The sequence below is a fragment of the Amphibalanus amphitrite genome, unplaced genomic scaffold (genome assembly GCF_019059575.1).
Source record: "Amphibalanus amphitrite isolate SeventyFive unplaced genomic scaffold, NRLGWU_Aamphi_draft 000001F_arrow, whole genome shotgun sequence".
NCBI classification, from domain to species: domain Eukaryota; kingdom Metazoa; phylum Arthropoda; class Thecostraca; order Balanomorpha; family Balanidae; genus Amphibalanus; species Amphibalanus amphitrite.
In genome coordinates this window covers 2290939-2307661 of record NW_024881499.1, presented here as the reverse complement: position 1 = coordinate 2307661, position 16723 = coordinate 2290939, and the positions used below count along the sequence as shown (strand labels likewise).

Here is a 16723-nt window from a genome sequence, read left to right as displayed (position 1 = left end):
CCGGCTGACGGTCACCGGCCACTGGGGCTGTCAGTTACCGGCCACTGGGGCTGTCAGTTACCGGCCACCGGGGCTGTCAGTTACCGGCCACTGGGGCTGTCAGTTACCGGCCACCGGGGCTGTCAGTTACCGGCCACTGGGGCTGTCAGTTACCGGCCACCGGGGCTGTCAGTTACCGGCCACCGGGGCTGTCAGTTACCGGCCACCGGGGCTGTCAGTTACCGGCCACCGGGGCTGTCAGTTACCGGCTACCGGGGCTGAGTTATACCGGTCAACGGGGCTGAGGATACCGGTCATAGGTCACCGAGGCTGTCGGTCATTGGTCACTGGTTATTTGTTACCGGTCTGACGATCATCGGTCACCGGACTGAGGGTTCCGGTCACTGGTCAGTAGTCACCGGTAATTGGTCACCAGTCTTTGGTCACCGGTCATTGGTCACCGGTTATCAGACACCGAGATGCCGGCCACTGTTCATCGCAGCTGAAGGACGATTACCGCTTCGTGAATGTTTAGACACCATGTAGTATCACTAGCTGATAATCATGAGCCCAGCTGTGACATGGCACGGGCCGTGACCAATGACCATTTAAGGACCGCTGACCATATGTGGGTATCGGGCGAGCTAGGCGCCATGGGAAGCCGACGGACAGCCGGGAGCTACAACTGATATAGTCATGTCTGCAGAATTTCCGGCGTTAAGATTGCACTTATCATAGGGCTGATGAATGGTCTCTATCTCGAGTGCAAACATGGACATTGCACATGAGTTTTCTGTTCGGTTAGCTTTGAACATGAATCATAAGCATATATCATCTGTTCGGTAGTCAATTCCATGATTAATAAAAATATTATTGATTTGATTAGCAATCAAGGTAAGAAGTTACTTTCATTAGCAAGATAAACATGAGTGAGAACTGAAGGATAGGCGTTATAATTTAAGCTCCATTCTGAGGAAAATATAAACATTGCGTTCATAAAACATGCAATAAAACAACGGCATGGAAAGTCGCGCATAGTTCTCCATAATATGTTTGTTTAACTTGCCGGGACACGTCCACCCCACTTAATTGCAGTTGACCTCCACCCCCCCCCCCCCCCCACCCTGCTCTGACCCTTCCCCGGCCATGGAGCGGAGAGTTTTCGCGTCAGATTCTTGGCGCGGCCGTGGCGGCCCGTCTCGGCCAGTGTCATGTGATGCAGAGCTGGTCTCTGCCGAGGTCACGGGCGCCGGACCGGGCCGGGTATTTTCGGCCAGCGGTCCTCTGAGGGAGCGGACACCGGAGCAGGTCCACCAGAGGTCGCCTTTGCCGGTCAAAGGGCCGGCCGCACTGCAGTCGCGGCTCGGGCTGGGACGATGCAGTGGCCAGTGTGGCACAATGCACGACCGTCCCGTGGTCAGGGTGCATTGGCAGCCTTTTACAAATATCCTCTAGAGGTTCGCATTTATTGAGATCGTTGAACGTGTGAAATTTAAAGTCATTAACCTTCCAGGCGGTGGGGGGCATTTTTTGCCCCCTACCTTTAGTTTTTTTTTTCGATATATCTCGAGAACCGCTGCGCCGATCGTCACCAAACTTTCAGTACCTTCCCGCGAACAGCTATTGCACATTGTGACCAAAAAATTCCAAAGGTTATGATAGGTTGGACGCTAATGACGTCAGAGTGACGTCATTTCTGCCATTTTCGACCCAAAAAAAGGTTTCGCGAGAAGAGCTGTCAGGCCTACAGCTTTAGAGATACAGAAAAATGCTTTGACATAAAAGGTGAAGAATGAAAAGGGCTACAAAACTGATATCTCCAATTTTTGATTTTTTTTTATTTTGACCCCAAAAATAAAAAAAATAGATTTTTTGAATATAATAGCCGAAAAATCCAAAAAGTTTTTGGAATTTCGAAAAAACGCAAGATATGTGATAGTCCCTACCGTCTTCTATCTACATACCAAATTTGAGATCGATGCCTCTTTTTTTTGGCCAAGTTATAGCGAAAAAACTGTTCAAAATTGATGACATGAAATTTTCAAACTTCATTTTTAGCAATTCTAGACCTCGTATTGCAAAAAGACCACCGTTAGACTCCCCGTTACGAGCTGCATCGAATCAATACCCATTTTATGCAAAAAATATCAACTTTGAAATTTGACCTTTTTTGACCTGACCTTGACCTGACCTCCACCAGAAAGTGACCTTAACCCGGCCGGGCCGGGGGGGTGTTTGAACACCCCCCCCCCCCCCTGCGGTTTTTCGCAGATATCTCAAAAACGGCGGCGCGGAGCGCCGCCGTTTTTGGCACACCTGTTCGTGCATCTTTTCCGCACATGTTGTGAAAATTTCAGACCCAGGTCGCCTTAGGTCAGGTCACCAGGTCACGCCAAGTGACCTCACCTCAGAAAAAATAAGAATGCTCGTCATACCCAGTAAACATGACGACGTCGGCCCGACATCGGGCCGAGGCTCGGCCCGACGTCGGCCCAACGTCGGTTCAACCTCGGCCCGACATCGGCTGCACGTCGGATATGCCCGCATGTTCCGACGTCCAGCCGAAGTCCAGCCGACTTCGAGCCGACGTCGGGCCGAGATCGTTTGCCGAGGTTGACGAGATCGTTTGTCGTTGGACCGACGGGGCCGACGTCGGCATGTTTATTGGGACAACGCGCCAAAAATATCAACCGGCGGCGGGATTCGAGTCCCCCAGTCGCCGACGTCGGCATGTTTACTGGGACAACACGCCAAAAGCATCAGCCGGCGATGGGATTCGAACCCAGTGTCATTCGATCGCGAGTTTAGTGCGCTAACCACTACACCACGCAGCCAGCTGACGAATATGGTTTGTTTTGTTCGGTTATGTCCTTTTGGTCTGACAAGACCATTTCAGAGCCGGAAGGATCATAGGATGGAGACATTGGTCTTCTTGGCGAGCACCCTGGGTCCAGTTCATATAGAGTCCCTGGTCCCATTGCTGTTACGTGACACTTATTGGAAAGGGCGACCCCACAATGGATTCATATAGCCACTCTTACACACCTGCACCAACGTTTCCCAAAGTGTCCCTTTGATAAGTGGCACTTTGGCAAAGTGACACTTGCCGACTGGCCTTTCTATATGAACTGGGCCCGGCCGCGAGTTACCTAAGTGTGGAACTACCCAGCGCCCAGCCGGCCGGATGACGTCACACCACGGCCAGTGCCGGCGCGGCGGGAGACTGGCCGAGATTTTGGCATGGTCTTAACTTGGCGAAGAGTCATCGGACGCCAAACTTCTGCTGCAGCTATTAATCACATTTCATGCGTTTCTTCCATGTGTATGAGCTATCAAGTCCTTCGAATACCTAATGTGTAGGTGAGCGTACCTGCATTTAGCAGTGTGTGCTATGCTATGTGGATGGGCACATCCGACAGTCGACACACTGCGCAATGGATTCCGATATTGCTTGGCTGATTCTGGCTTTGTGTCTTCGAACGAACCATTGAAAGGGAGGACGTCATTTTTAAAGGTTGTTAGGTGCACTCAAACGTTTTAAGATAAGCAACTGCTGATTGAATTTCTGGCGAGGGTTGGCGGAACGCTCTGTTTACAAATGAGTATCTACCTACCTAGTACCTACCTGCAGTGGCAAATAACTGGGTCGCGGTCAGTTAGGCATGATTCACGAAGTCCCTTATCTTTTATTAGACTTATTAAGCCCAATGTGCAACATTTGCGTCTTTTCGCGTTGTATCGGGTAGCAAATTGAGAAAATCTGCTTCTTCTCCACAGCCCTCAATTCAAGAAACCGTCCTTTTCCTTATCGCATCATTCCAGAACATAATTTTCAAACATGGGTATCTTCCCCACAAAAAAACTGAAGCAGTTTCCTTCGGCTCCAATGCGCCGCTCGCCCAGGGAGACGGAAGTGTTATATTCTCGGCGGTCCAGTCTGCATTCTGCAGCACACTCAAACTTGGCGGACCCCCAGCGCACGACTGAACGATTCGTATTGTTGTCGGAGTGACTGTAACAATTCACTGGTGGTTTCGGAATAATTAACAGGCGGCGCAGCCCAGTGCCTCTTACAATAAATTACAGTGGCGAGTGCACTATTGCAGAGAAGAAATGGATTGAGCAGATGCCCAACCTCGCTGTATTATCAACTAAACATTAGGTACGCTTTACATTTTAATCAGGCAATCATGTAAACAAACGACTTGCGAGTTGCGACCCTTCCGCCTTACATAACTCGGCAGAATTCCCCTGAGTCGGCTAAACTACACTGCATCTCCTTACACCTTAAGTATTTTACAATTTACCACTCAGCTATGCAACAGGCTTATAATTCACTGCTCAAGTCTCAACCCCTTTTTCCCTATCATCTTTTTGGCACCGTCAATCGCCATCTGCGCTGCCCACTGTCCAGCAAATACTCCGGCCGTCTCCAGTTCTCTGGCAGGGGCTTTCAAACTCAAGCGAACTCGCCGAAGTTTCGCCATTCAATGCGCAGGATCTGTACAATTGAGTTTGAGAGCCTCTGGGTTGGCTCGGCGCGCCTGCGCCGCGCCGTTGGTCTGGCCAAGTACGCGAGTGACGTCATGCTATAAGCGTCATCCCCCGACCAAAGTCACCAATCAGAGCCCTAGAATCGACTTGTAGTTCCACACTTAGGTAACTCGCGGCCCGGCCCTGGTGAGTTGTCGGGGCTGAGCCAGACCAAAGGATAGGCCGAGCAGCCCCCAAGCACTCACCGCACCCGGCTACGGGCGAGCTCGGCTTACGGGCAATCCCAAATGGGATAAAGTTTCCCGTCCAGTCCGGATCAGGGGGTTGCGGCGTGGAGGAAGATTTGAGTTTCCTGAGGATATTTTGAATACAGAAGCTCTTTATGAAACATGAAACATGTATTTTATATTATTTTAACGGTCAAAACAGCGGCCGATGTCGGTCCGACGTCGCCCCGACGTCGGCCCGACGTCGGCTGGACCTCAGCAATTGATCTCGGTCCGACGTCGGCCCGACGTCGGCTGGACCTCGGCTGGACGTCGGAACATGCGGGCATATCCGACATCCAGCCGACGTCGTGCCGAGGTTGGACCGACGTCGGGCCGACGTCGGCATGCCGATGCCGAGTTGCCGACGTCACCCCGACGTCGGCCGACGTCGGGCCGACGTCGGCATGTTTACTGGGTAGCTACACTGATCGATTGATTGCCTTGAAACTTTCAGCGATTGATTAGAGCAACATTATCTATAAAATGTATCTCTCGGAATTTTGATATCGGTGACCTAAGGTCAGGTCAATTTTGCGACCTCTCCATTATAAGTCGATGGGAGAAAATTGAAAAGCGCCTGTTTTGCACGAACGCTATTCTAGACACTCTCAAACATCGAGATGTAGATAAAATGGACACACTGAACCGGAAAATGGCAACTGTGACCCCTCGTTATGTTCCCGAGGTCATCTCAGGTCACGAACAGAATCTAACAGTTTTTCGCTAATAACTTCTGATAGAGACGTGCTAGAGCGCTGAAAACGCCTTAGATGTGTTCGGCTCGACGTTGCGGATCGACTGATATGCAACATGACCTTTTCCGGTCAGGTCATGACCTTGACCTGAGGTCAAATTTTCAAGTTGACCTTTCAAGGTCAAATTATAGTTCATTCGACGCGTCTCGACGAGAGGAACACGATAGTGGCAAAAGTAATGTCATGGCTCTTTTGAGTCAAAAGTTATTGCCGAAAAAACGTTTTTCGTAAAAACGGCTATTTTTGGAGTTTTTGCCCTCTGGAGGCTAAACCGTTGACCTGAGGTCAAATCTGAGAACATTACTCAGAAAGGTCTGTAAAAGGGCTATCGAATGCGCTTTTCCGCGGCGCTGTAGCTCTATCGGTTCCCGAGATAGCCGTTGGCAGTTTCCAAAATGTTGAAATAGTGAACATTTGACCTTTGGTGACCTCTGGTGACCTGACCTTTGACCTGACCCAAAAAATGACCGTTGTGTTTTCGTCCTTATTTTGGACGTTCTTTCGATTGCCGCTTACCGCGTGTCGCTACGTGGCCCAGGAGCCGAGTTAGAAGGGGGGTGTTCAGACACCCCCCCCCCGGCCCGGCGCGGAATCTCAGAGCACCGGCCCGGCGCGGGTTAACCGTACCTGATGGTCCTATAACCAACACCATTGAGTTGGAAATGAAAAACTGGACATAAAACATGCATCGCACAACCTTAGTAAAGTTGGGTTCATGTGGTGACCCTTGGTGACCTTTGGTGACCTGACCTGTGACCTGACCTGGTATGACCAGTGACCTCTAATAGCAACATATGTACTAGACAACTGACGCCCTATCGCTGATTTTCGACAAAATGCGTTTTACTCGCTGTTATAGCGCTTTCCCTAGAAGCCCCGTGAACGGTGAAACATTTTATCTTTGACCTGACCTGTGACGTCATCGGTGACCCCGAGGTCAATGAAATTTGGTTTCCTTCAAGAAATTTGACAGGGCTATCGAACGCCGTTTTAATTTTCCGGATCCGTCTAGTAGTTTCGGAGATACGGGGGGGGGGGGGGCAAAAAAATGCCCCCCCACGGCGCGGAAGGTGGCCGGGAGGCCCACCGCCTACCGGGTTATGCAAGTTTTAACCCGCACCCTGATGGGGTCTGCCGAGCAACGCGGTCTGATGGGGGGGGGGGGCATTTTGGCCTCCCCTAAGATCTCGAGAACCACGCAACATAGCGACAAGCTGTAAACGGCGTTGGATAGCCCCAACGGGGAACTACCTTGTGACCCAATTTCATTGACCTCGGTCAAACCGATGACGTCACAGGTCAGGTCAAAGGTCGAATTTTCACCGTTTACAGGCATTTCAAGAAATGCGTTGTAAAATCGAGTAAAATACATTTCATTGAAAATCATCGATGGGGAAATGTTCTTCAAACACATATTTTGCTATTTGAGGTCACTGATACCAGGTCAGGTCACAGAGGTCAGGTCACTGGGGGGGAGGGGGGGGGGGGGTCACAATATGAAAGTGTCGTGTGATACATGTTTTATGGTCCATTTTACATGACAAATGCGATTATGTGGGTCAGGCAGAAGTCACGTTTTGGTCAAGATCAGGTCAAGGTCAGGTCAAGGTCAGGTCAAATTAGGTCAAATTTCAAAGTTGATATTTTTGCATAAAATGGGTATCGATTCGATGCAGCTCGTCACGGGGAGTTCAATGGTGGTCTCTGTTTTGCGCTACAAGGTCTAGAATTGCTGAAAATTGAGTTCAAAAATTTGACGTCATCAATTTTTAACAGTTTTTTCACTATAACTTGGCCAAAAAAAGAGGTATCGATCTGAAATTTGGTATGTATATCGTAGAGCGCAGGGACTATCACATATATTCCGGTTTTCGAAATTTTTTGGAAATTTTTTGAAATTTTCTTTAAAAAAATCAATATTTTGATTTTTGGGGGTCAAAATCCCAAAATTTCGAAAATCTGAGATAGCAGTTTTGTGGCGCCGTTTTTTCTCTATACAACCACATAAAGAACTTTAAAATTGCTTGTTAACTGTAGAATTGGTGATCGTTTCAAGATGTCATGTTTTCAGTCCCGGCGCGGCCACAGTCCCGGCGCGGCCACCTGGGGGTGCGGACGTGTGCGCGACCGGTCCCGCCCCGCGGCATGGCGCTGTGCTGAGCGTGTGGGCACCCGGCCCGGCCGAGCGAGGGCATAGTCAGCGCGGTGGCTCAGCATTCTCGAACATGTCGCGAAACAGTGGAAGTGGTGCGAAAAACAGAAAGCAATCCTCAGTGCCTGAAATGGTGCGCAATTTGGACGCTATAACTGGGGCAGGTAAGCGGCCGCGAGTGGCTGACACTCAGTCGCCGCCCCAACCGCCCGCGCCCGTGAGAGAAGATTTTCGCGCCCTACGCACCATGTTCCGAGAGGAGATGGAATCGTTTCGCAAAAGCTCAGAAGAGTCATTAACAGAGCTGAAAGGTCTGATTGAAGAAAGAGTTACGAATTTGGCGTCTTTAATCCAGTCAAAGTGGCAATGCTATGAGGAAAGACTTTCGGAGCTGGAAAAGCACGTAGAAGAGAAGGATGAGGAAAGCGAAGCACTGAGGGTGAAAGTAAAGGAACGAGACGAAGATATCGTTGCCTTATTGGCGAAAGTGGATGAGTTAGAGGCGAGATCCCGTCGGAACACTCTCGTGTTTTCCGGACCGGCCATTCCCCGGCGACCGGACGGACGCTCGCGGGCGCCCGGGGCGCCCCCGAGTCACGTGCCCGGCTGTGACGGCCGGCCGGGGTCAGCGGGCGCGGCCGGTGGCCCCGGACCGGGTGACGTCGCTCCGACTCCAGATGACGTCACCGACACCGAGACCGCCTCTCGGCCCGAGCGGGCGGCAGCAGCGGAGAGGAGCGAGGCGACCTTGACCTCGCCGGGAGAGGAGTCAGCTGACCGGCGGCGGGGCGCGGCCTCGGGCCCGGCACCGTCCGGTGGGACGGGTTCCCGCCCCGCCGCTGGCGCTGAGAGTGAGGACATCGAGGCTGTCTTGATAGAGGTGATTAAAAACAACCTCGGGATTCAGGTGAGAAGGGAGGACATTGACCACGCCCACCGGATGTCTGCAGGCGGCAGCAAGATCGTTTGTCGTTTCACCCGGGGTGGTCCCTCCTCAGTCCGTCAGCGTATTTATGATAGTAGAATCCCTCGCGGTGACCGCCCCAGACTTCAATTATTTGTGAACGAGTCCCTGAGTCACAAAAGACAGGAAGCCTATCTGAAGCTGGTAGAGCTAAAGAAGGCAGGTCGTATTTACACGGTGTTTAGTCGAGGAGGAGATGTCTTCTTTAAGGAGCGAAAGTTTGGAGTCAGCTCCAAGGCCAACTCTATGGCAGATGTCAATACGCGTCTCAACATCTCCCATCGTAATGACGGCTAACGCCTCAAGGGAGGGACTCTGGTGTGATTGACCTGTGGATGAATCCCTCCGGGTTTGTGCCAAGTTTGTGTCATGTGTGTGTGTGTGTTTTTTTTTTGTGTACCGTTTTGTTTTCCTTTTACGGTGTCTGAAAGTTGGAGAGAAGTAAAAGTGTAGATAAGAGCCTCGCTGCAGCGATTTCGAAAAATGCAGTGCCCGAGTGAAGACCACAGTTCTTTATCTATTTTCGTTTCTTTATTTATAGGACAAGTATCGGCTTGTTTTCGAGTTTGTGAGTTTTTGGAAACATAGCAGACAGGTGTTAAAATGTCACCGCTTTTTCTGGACAAATCTGTTAGTTTTGGCCGCTGCGGTCGGGCCGGTATGCCGCGCCCCGTGAGCTATGCCGGTGCGACTGCGTGCCGGAAGTAGTTGTATGATGGTAAGAGTGCATAGAATATGTCGCACAACACAGCACGCCCCTGGACAGTGGTATAGTACTGTTGTATTGAGAAGTTCGCAATTCAGCTCTTTGTTCACATCTGACAGCCTGCCATCGGTGCAATGTGCGGGTGCGAGTCGCTGCGCGTCCGTTTTCACAAACGGCGTTTTAGATGGCTTCTCTTAAGGTGTTTTCAATGAACTGCCGTGGTCTTGGCCAGTATAAGAAAAGGAGAGACGTGTTTAATTATCTAAAGGGTACCGATGCCGATCTGTTCTTCTTGCAAGACATTCACTGCAATGAGCAAAAACGAACGTATTTCAGGAGTAGCTGGGGAAAAGAAATATATATCTCGTCAGGTACTAATAACGCGAGAGGGGTTGCAATTTTGTCCAATAAAAAGATTCAGTTTGACGTACTGGCAACAAAACAAGATGAAATTGGTAATTTGATTCTTGTTAAAGCAATAATTAACAAAACCTTTGAGGTGCTACTTATATCGATATACGGTCCAAACGAAGACAATCCAACATTTTTCAAAAAATTAGCAACGATGATTTACGACTTTACAAAAAATGATGAGTCCCTGCCAATAATCATGTGCGGAGATTTTAATATCGCTCTCGATCAAACGTTAGATACCCACAATTACGAAAAACAAAATAACCCAAGAGCGAGGAAGGAGCTGAAACACCTCATGATGAGTTACGAATTAGTGGACTCTTTCAGGGAATTGAATCGTGACACTAGTAAATTTACATGGAGGAAATTAAACCCAAGTGTTAAACAAGCTCGCTTAGACTATATTATGGTTTCAACGAGCATATTGGGGAGAATGCAGCGGGCGGAAATTGTATCGGGATACCGCACTGATCACAGCGCGGTATGCGCAGAATTTACGCTGAATGATCATCGAAAAGGAAAAGGATGGTTCAAATTCAATTTGACCTTGCTCAAGGATGATGAGTATTTGTCGTTAATGAGAGAAACGGTACATGACACACTCGAAACACACGCGCTTCCAATATACACCAGGCAGTTTGTGCGGGAAGACCTTGGCAAGTTAGTACAATTTAACATATCCTTTTCACTTCTTTGGGAAACGCTTGTACTTCAGCTACGAACTCGAACTATATCGTATGCTATTGCGCGGAATCAATGTAAAAGGAGATATGAAATAGAATTGATAAGTGGGATCAGCAGATTGGAGAATGAGTTTGGTCACGATCCACAAAATGAACTTAAGCGGCAACAGTTAGATGCAAAGAAAACGGAGCTTGTAGAGTTACGTAACGAAAAGGTGGAAGGCATCATTATTCGTTCTAGATGTAAGTGGTATGAACAGGGTGAGCGAAACAGTGGCTACTTTTTTGGCTTAGAGAAACGAAATTACACAAGTAGGTTAATTCCCTGCCTGAAGGTAGAAGACAAGGCTATTTACAAGCAAGAAGATGTCATGAATTGTCTAGTTGAATACTATCAGGAAGTATTTCGTCAAAGAGAGGAAGTAGAGCTCAACACCGATACTTACCTCGAAGAGAGAGTTACTAGAGTTTTGTCAGATCAAGAGAAAGAGCTTCTTGAACGTCCAATAGAACTGGAGGAGTTAGAGAAGACGTTAAGGTTATTAAAAGGAAACAAGTCCCCCGGAAGCTCCGGGTTTCAACCTGAATTTTATAAAATTATGTGGCCATACATTAAGTACTGTTTTCTTAATATGTGTCATGAAAGTTTTAAAAATCAGAAACTCCCACCAACGTTGAGAGAAGGAGTTCTGATCCTCATTCCAAAAACTGGAAAACCAAAAAATGAGGTTAAAGGGTATCGGCCGATAACTCTATTAAATACCAGTTACAAAATTATTTCGGCTACTATTGCACGGCGTATTAAAAGAGTGTTAACATCAGTTATAGGACCAGAGCAGACTGGATATGTTCCAGGGAGATATATTGGAAGCGCTATCCGACTTGCATATGATGTAATACACAGCGTAAATGAAACTGGCTCGCAAGGATTAATGGTATCACTTGACATGGACAATGCGTTTAACGCTGTTGAATGGCATTGGATTAAAGCGTCTCTAGTAGCTCGTGGTTTCCCCCAAAGCGTTATACAATGGTTTTGCACTTTGTACAACGAATCGTTCTCTCGTCTAACCTATAATGGACATATTTCGAAACCGATTGTTTTGAGCAGATCGGCAAGGCAAGGGGACTCCATTAGTGGTTACCTATTTATAATTGCCTTGGAACATTTGCTGGATAGAATTCGAGGAAATCAAAATATTAACCCGCGCCCCACTGGGGTCTGCGTATATCACGCCCTACTGGGGGGGGGCTATTCATAGCCCCCCCTCCTAACTCCGAAACTACTGGGCCGATCGTCAAAATTCAAACGGCGTCTGATAGCCCCGGAAAAATTGTCGAGCGAAACCTAATTTCATTGACCTCGAGGTCACCGATGACGTCACAGGTCAGGTCAAAGTAAAAATTATTAGCATTTTGGTTTCTTCACGTTTTGGGCTCTGGCCGCCGTCTTACAAGTCAGATCAGGCTCATTTTTGGTTCACACACTCGTGAACAGATGCTCTAGATACTCTAAGGGTACCAAACTTGTACTTTGATTTTCAGGTCAAGGTCAGGTCATCACAGGTCACGAAAATATTATATCATCCGTCGGTCACGTGACACATGTTTTATGGTCCATTTAGGCCAAACATTTCGAATTTGATGTCGTCTTTGTCATTTGAGGTCATTTTGAGTCAAATTTAGCTCAGGTCAGGTCACTTTCAGGTCAAAAAAGGTCAAATTTTGAAGTTAAAATTTTTCAACAAAAAAGGTGTCTATTGGATGCAGTTTGAGCTCAGGAACACGATGGTGCTATTTATATTGGCGTACGATGTCAAATTCGTGCTGAAAAATTGATTTGAAAAACTAATAATTGTTAATTTTTTGCAATAATGCGTATAGCTTGGCCATTTTTGAAGATATTTAGCTAAAACTTGCTAGAGTTAGTCATAATAATGCGTTCTATCACATATATTCCGGTTTTTTCGAAAAGTCAAAAAATTTCTGAAAAAAATGTAAAAATATAAATTTTAAGCTTTATTATATAAAATTTTCGAAATTTTCAAAATTTCGAAAATCCGAGATAGCAGTTTGATAGCGCAGTCTATTCTGAGTCCTCTCATGCAAAGAAATTGGATCTAGCTTAAAAACTGAGCTCTTGGGAGCGATTGCCGTGGTTCAATGTTTTGCGTCGAAATCGGTCGAACATGACGTCACTCTGACGTCATTTCCGGCCGACCTATAGTAGGTACGAAGTTCAAATTTTAACACAAGGTGTCAAATTGATGCAGCCAAAGGTACTGAAAGTTTGGCGTCGATACGTCAAGCGGTTTGGAAGTTATTGCAGAAAAACGGGAGGGGGGGCTATAAATAGCCCCCCCCCAGTGGGGCGCGGGTTAAGGGTATTAAAATAGGTCTGACCGAAATTAAACTGTCAGCTTACGCAGACGACGTTCTCTGTCTGCTAGACGGCGATCCCAACTCACTGAGACAGCTCTTTGCCGAACTTGGCACCTTTGCCAAGTTTTCAGGATTAAAACCAAATATAGAAAAAACGTCTGCGATGAGGATCGGGAAAACGAGCTCAAACACCTTTGTATATGACGAAATTCCATTGAGAGTGGTCAATACGATTAAACTTCTCGGTGTAGTATTTAGTAACGCATTAACTGACGTGTTAAATGCAAATTACGAGGCGAAAATAGATAAAATGGAAAAACTGCTTCACGAATGGCAAAAAAGAAACTTGACGATAATAGGGAAAATAACAGTTTTGAAAGCACTTGCGCTTTCACAATTAACGTACTGCTTGACATCGCTGCCTCAACCAAGTGATGAAATGATCACACGTATAGATAGCTTGATGTTTAAATTTATCTGGAATGGAAAACGTAGCAGAATCAAACGAGAAGCACTGATGCAACCACTTGCTTTCGGTGGCCAAAGCATGACTAATACTAGAATGTTTATAGTGTCCTTGAAAATAGCGTGGGTTAAGCGATATTTTACAACTACACACCCTTGGACGTATATTGCTGACCACGTACTTTCTTTAAGCGAGACCAACTGTGTGTGGGACAAAGGAAGTGCTTTCGTCAAACAGCTTGGTGAAAGGGTAACTAACCAATTTTGGAAGGAAGTGCTTAGAAGTTGGGCCATGTATGTAAACACTTTTCGGTTAGAGGATTTGGAAATGGGTTGTATTTCACTTTGGAAGTCTGATTATACGAAATATAAAACTTCTGAAATCAAACAGTGGGTACGCAGTGGAGTCATGCACTTTAATGACCTTCGAAAATCTTCCGGGGAGTTAATGTCATACAGTGAGGCCAAAAACATTTACAAAATAGACGGCACCTTTCTGGATTACGAAGGCCTGATAAACAGCATACCGAGAGAATACAAAACGATGCGAGAAAAAATAGAAACACCTTGCATTCCAAATCAGATTGATTACTTATTTAAAGCAAAGTCAGGAGCAAGGCATATTTATGATCGCCTTATAAGGAGCAGACAGGTGTTAAAGCATTGGGAAAGCAAGTGGACCCAGTATTACGGTGAAGTGAATTGGCCCTTGACTTATGAAATGGTGTGGTCTGCAACCCACTCGTCCTATTACAGAGCCCTACACTACAAAATAATTACATTTACAGCTGTCACAAACAAGCTCCTTTACAAAATGGGTATAACGGAAACAAACTTATGCGAAAGGTGTAGAGAAGGTGTAGAGAAAGATGTGTGAATCTGTTACAAACTTTTGGAGGCAAATCGAGAACTGGATGAATCTTCAGTTACGTGAACACCCAAGGGTGAAACTTAATGAACAAAACGTAATGCTGGGACTGAAGGATTCTGGCCAACTTTGGAACCATGCAATAATCGTCGGCAAATATGTAATTCAGCGTGGGAAAATTATAAACATTACGCATTTTATCGCCAGAATGCACGCAGATTTCAGAACAGAGCGATTGGCAGCCTCAATGGTCGGTACCTTTACAAAATTCGAGAAGAAATGGGGACCATTGGTCCGGTTCTTCGGACAGGACCACGGCAGTAGCGTTTGAGTGACGTAAACCTTAGAGGCGACTTGGTAGACACTGAAAGTGAGTTTGCGCACAGGCTTGATGCGTGATAACTGTCTGAATTGAATAGTGTTACTGTATGGATCGTGCTTCGTGCTGTGGTGTTATCGTGAATAAAAATCAGTCATATGAAAAAAAAGATGTCATGTTTTTTGCTCATTTTTACTTGAACATGACCTCAGTTTGACCTCAATAACTCCTGACCTGAGGTGACCTGTGACTTGAAATTTTGTGTGAAGGTGTCAAATTGATGCCCGGTAAGGTACCCAAAATTTGGCGGCGCTGCGCGCCGCGGTTTTTTCGCAATTTAACCCTCGCCCTGGCAGGGCATTTTTCATAACACGGCCTGGCAGGGGGGGGGGTCGATGCGACCCCCCTCGCGATTGGCTCCTATGGCACCTAGAAACACCAAATTTGGTAAGTAGGTGGGCCCCCTAGAGTTCTCGCCCCTGTGCAAATTTGGTTGCTCTAGGTCAATATTTAAAGGGGGTTTTGGGGGGTATAAATGTAAAAATTTCGCTAAAAACAGGTCAAAAGTTTTTCGCTTATAACTTTTGATCTAATTAAGATAGAGCAAAAAGAAAAGCACCAGTGAACTCAGCACGTCAAGGCGCGTCAAATTATATACGTTTTAGCTTGCTTAAGTGTACTTAAAGTTTTTCTTAGATTTTAAGTAAACTTAAATTAATGAATTAAGTTCAAGTTCACCAAATTGCATCATGTTGCATATCATTCGATTCGGCTGATCACCAGGAACACAATGATACCATTTTTTAAGCTCTAGGGTCATTATTTGCCAAGTTATTGGCAAAAACGAAATTTGACCTCAGTTGACCTCATTTGACCTGACCCATGGATAAGTACACCAAACAAAGAAGCACCAAGTGACCTGCTGTTAAGTACTGTGGTTTCAAAGCACAAAAGTGATAGAACGAAGCGGATATCTCCAGTATTTTCCGAATTTAGTATTTTCCCATAGGCTTAACATTACGACGTAATGACCTCTAACTGACCTCAGGTCAGTGACCTAAAAAAAAAACGAAATATATGTTATACAACTCGGTGAACTTAGTACATCCTGAAAGTTTGAAGGAAATCAGTCCAAAACTGTGAGCTGGACGGGTGCAAAAAGAAAATTGAAATTTGACCATGATCTTGTACCGGTTTTTCTGACCTGGTGACCTGACCCAAGGTCACCCGGACCTGAAATTTTCAGGTCGTATGTAAAAAGGTTGCCCCATAAGCTGTGCCAAATTTGGCGGCGCTGCGCGCCGCCGTTTTTATGCTATCTTTGAAAAACCTTAAGGGGGGTCGCATCGACCCCCCCTGCCAGGGCGAGGGTTAGGAAAAACCATAGGGGGGCCAAAATGGCCCCCCCCATCAGGGCGCGGGTTAATAAGAGTATGCGCTACGCATGCTTGTGTCGAATAGCACAAAACGATCTTGTGCGAAAATAGCCGTTAGCGTTAAGGTTGCTAAGTGAGTCCGGGCGGAGCTATACGTTCGGTGTTTTGGCATTGGCTGGCCTCGACCCCTGGCCCCTTCCTGGGCTCTTCTGAAAGACGCCCCAGAAAGAACAGAGGGAGACAAAAAAAATTGCTGCGCGCACTCCGTCGCTCGGCGTCCTAACGGAAAAGGCCGCTTGGGCTGCGTTGCCTCGAGTCCAAACATAAGTCGTATGTCGGACATACTTACGTGCAGTTGTGGTAGCCGTTGTGGTTCCAGTGCCTGCGCCCACGCTGTGAGTTGCTAAAATACATGCATGGTAGAAATCAACGCTGTTACAATATATCACCCACGATCTAAAATCTATATATCTGCGCCTGTCAAGCGTGCGCGACATCTGGTGGCACTATGCGACCTGTAGTTCTCCCCGGCGCACCTAGGTGGCACGGCCTGCTCCGTGTTGAGGCACGACCTGTGCTGGCGGAGGTGGGAGGTGACTAGGGCGCAACTTCCCGCTAATATAATTTGCACGGTTCCATCGTGAAATGACCATTAGCGTTAAGGTTGCTAAGTGAGTCCGGGCGGAGCTATACGTTCGGTGTTTTGGCATTGGCTGGCCTCGACCCCTGGCCCCTTCCTGGGCTCTTCTGAAAGACGCCAAAGTTGACGCGATCTGAGGTTCATAGCCGCCTTCGGCAACGGTCCGGACCCTCAACTTGTTGAGAAGAAGTATAACAACTCAGTAAGATGGGGGAAAGCTCGGACATGACCTGGAGGTTTGTGGTTCGTGAAGGCGG

General features: G+C 47.2%; 1 protein-coding gene across 2 annotated transcripts in view; it reads left to right on the top strand.

The window, feature by feature from the left end:
- The first annotated feature begins 7581 nt into the window (after positions 1 to 7581).
- LOC122388946 overlaps positions 7582 to 16723 on the top strand; it is a 40118-nt gene continuing 30976 nt past the window's right edge. The window contains exon 1 of one of the 2 annotated variants that reach the window (XM_043380952.1): positions 7582 to 8556. The gene's annotated coding sequence lies outside the window, so the exon portion shown is untranslated. The remainder of the gene's footprint in view (positions 8557 to 16723) is intronic. The other variant, XM_043380868.1, reaches the window with a different exon arrangement.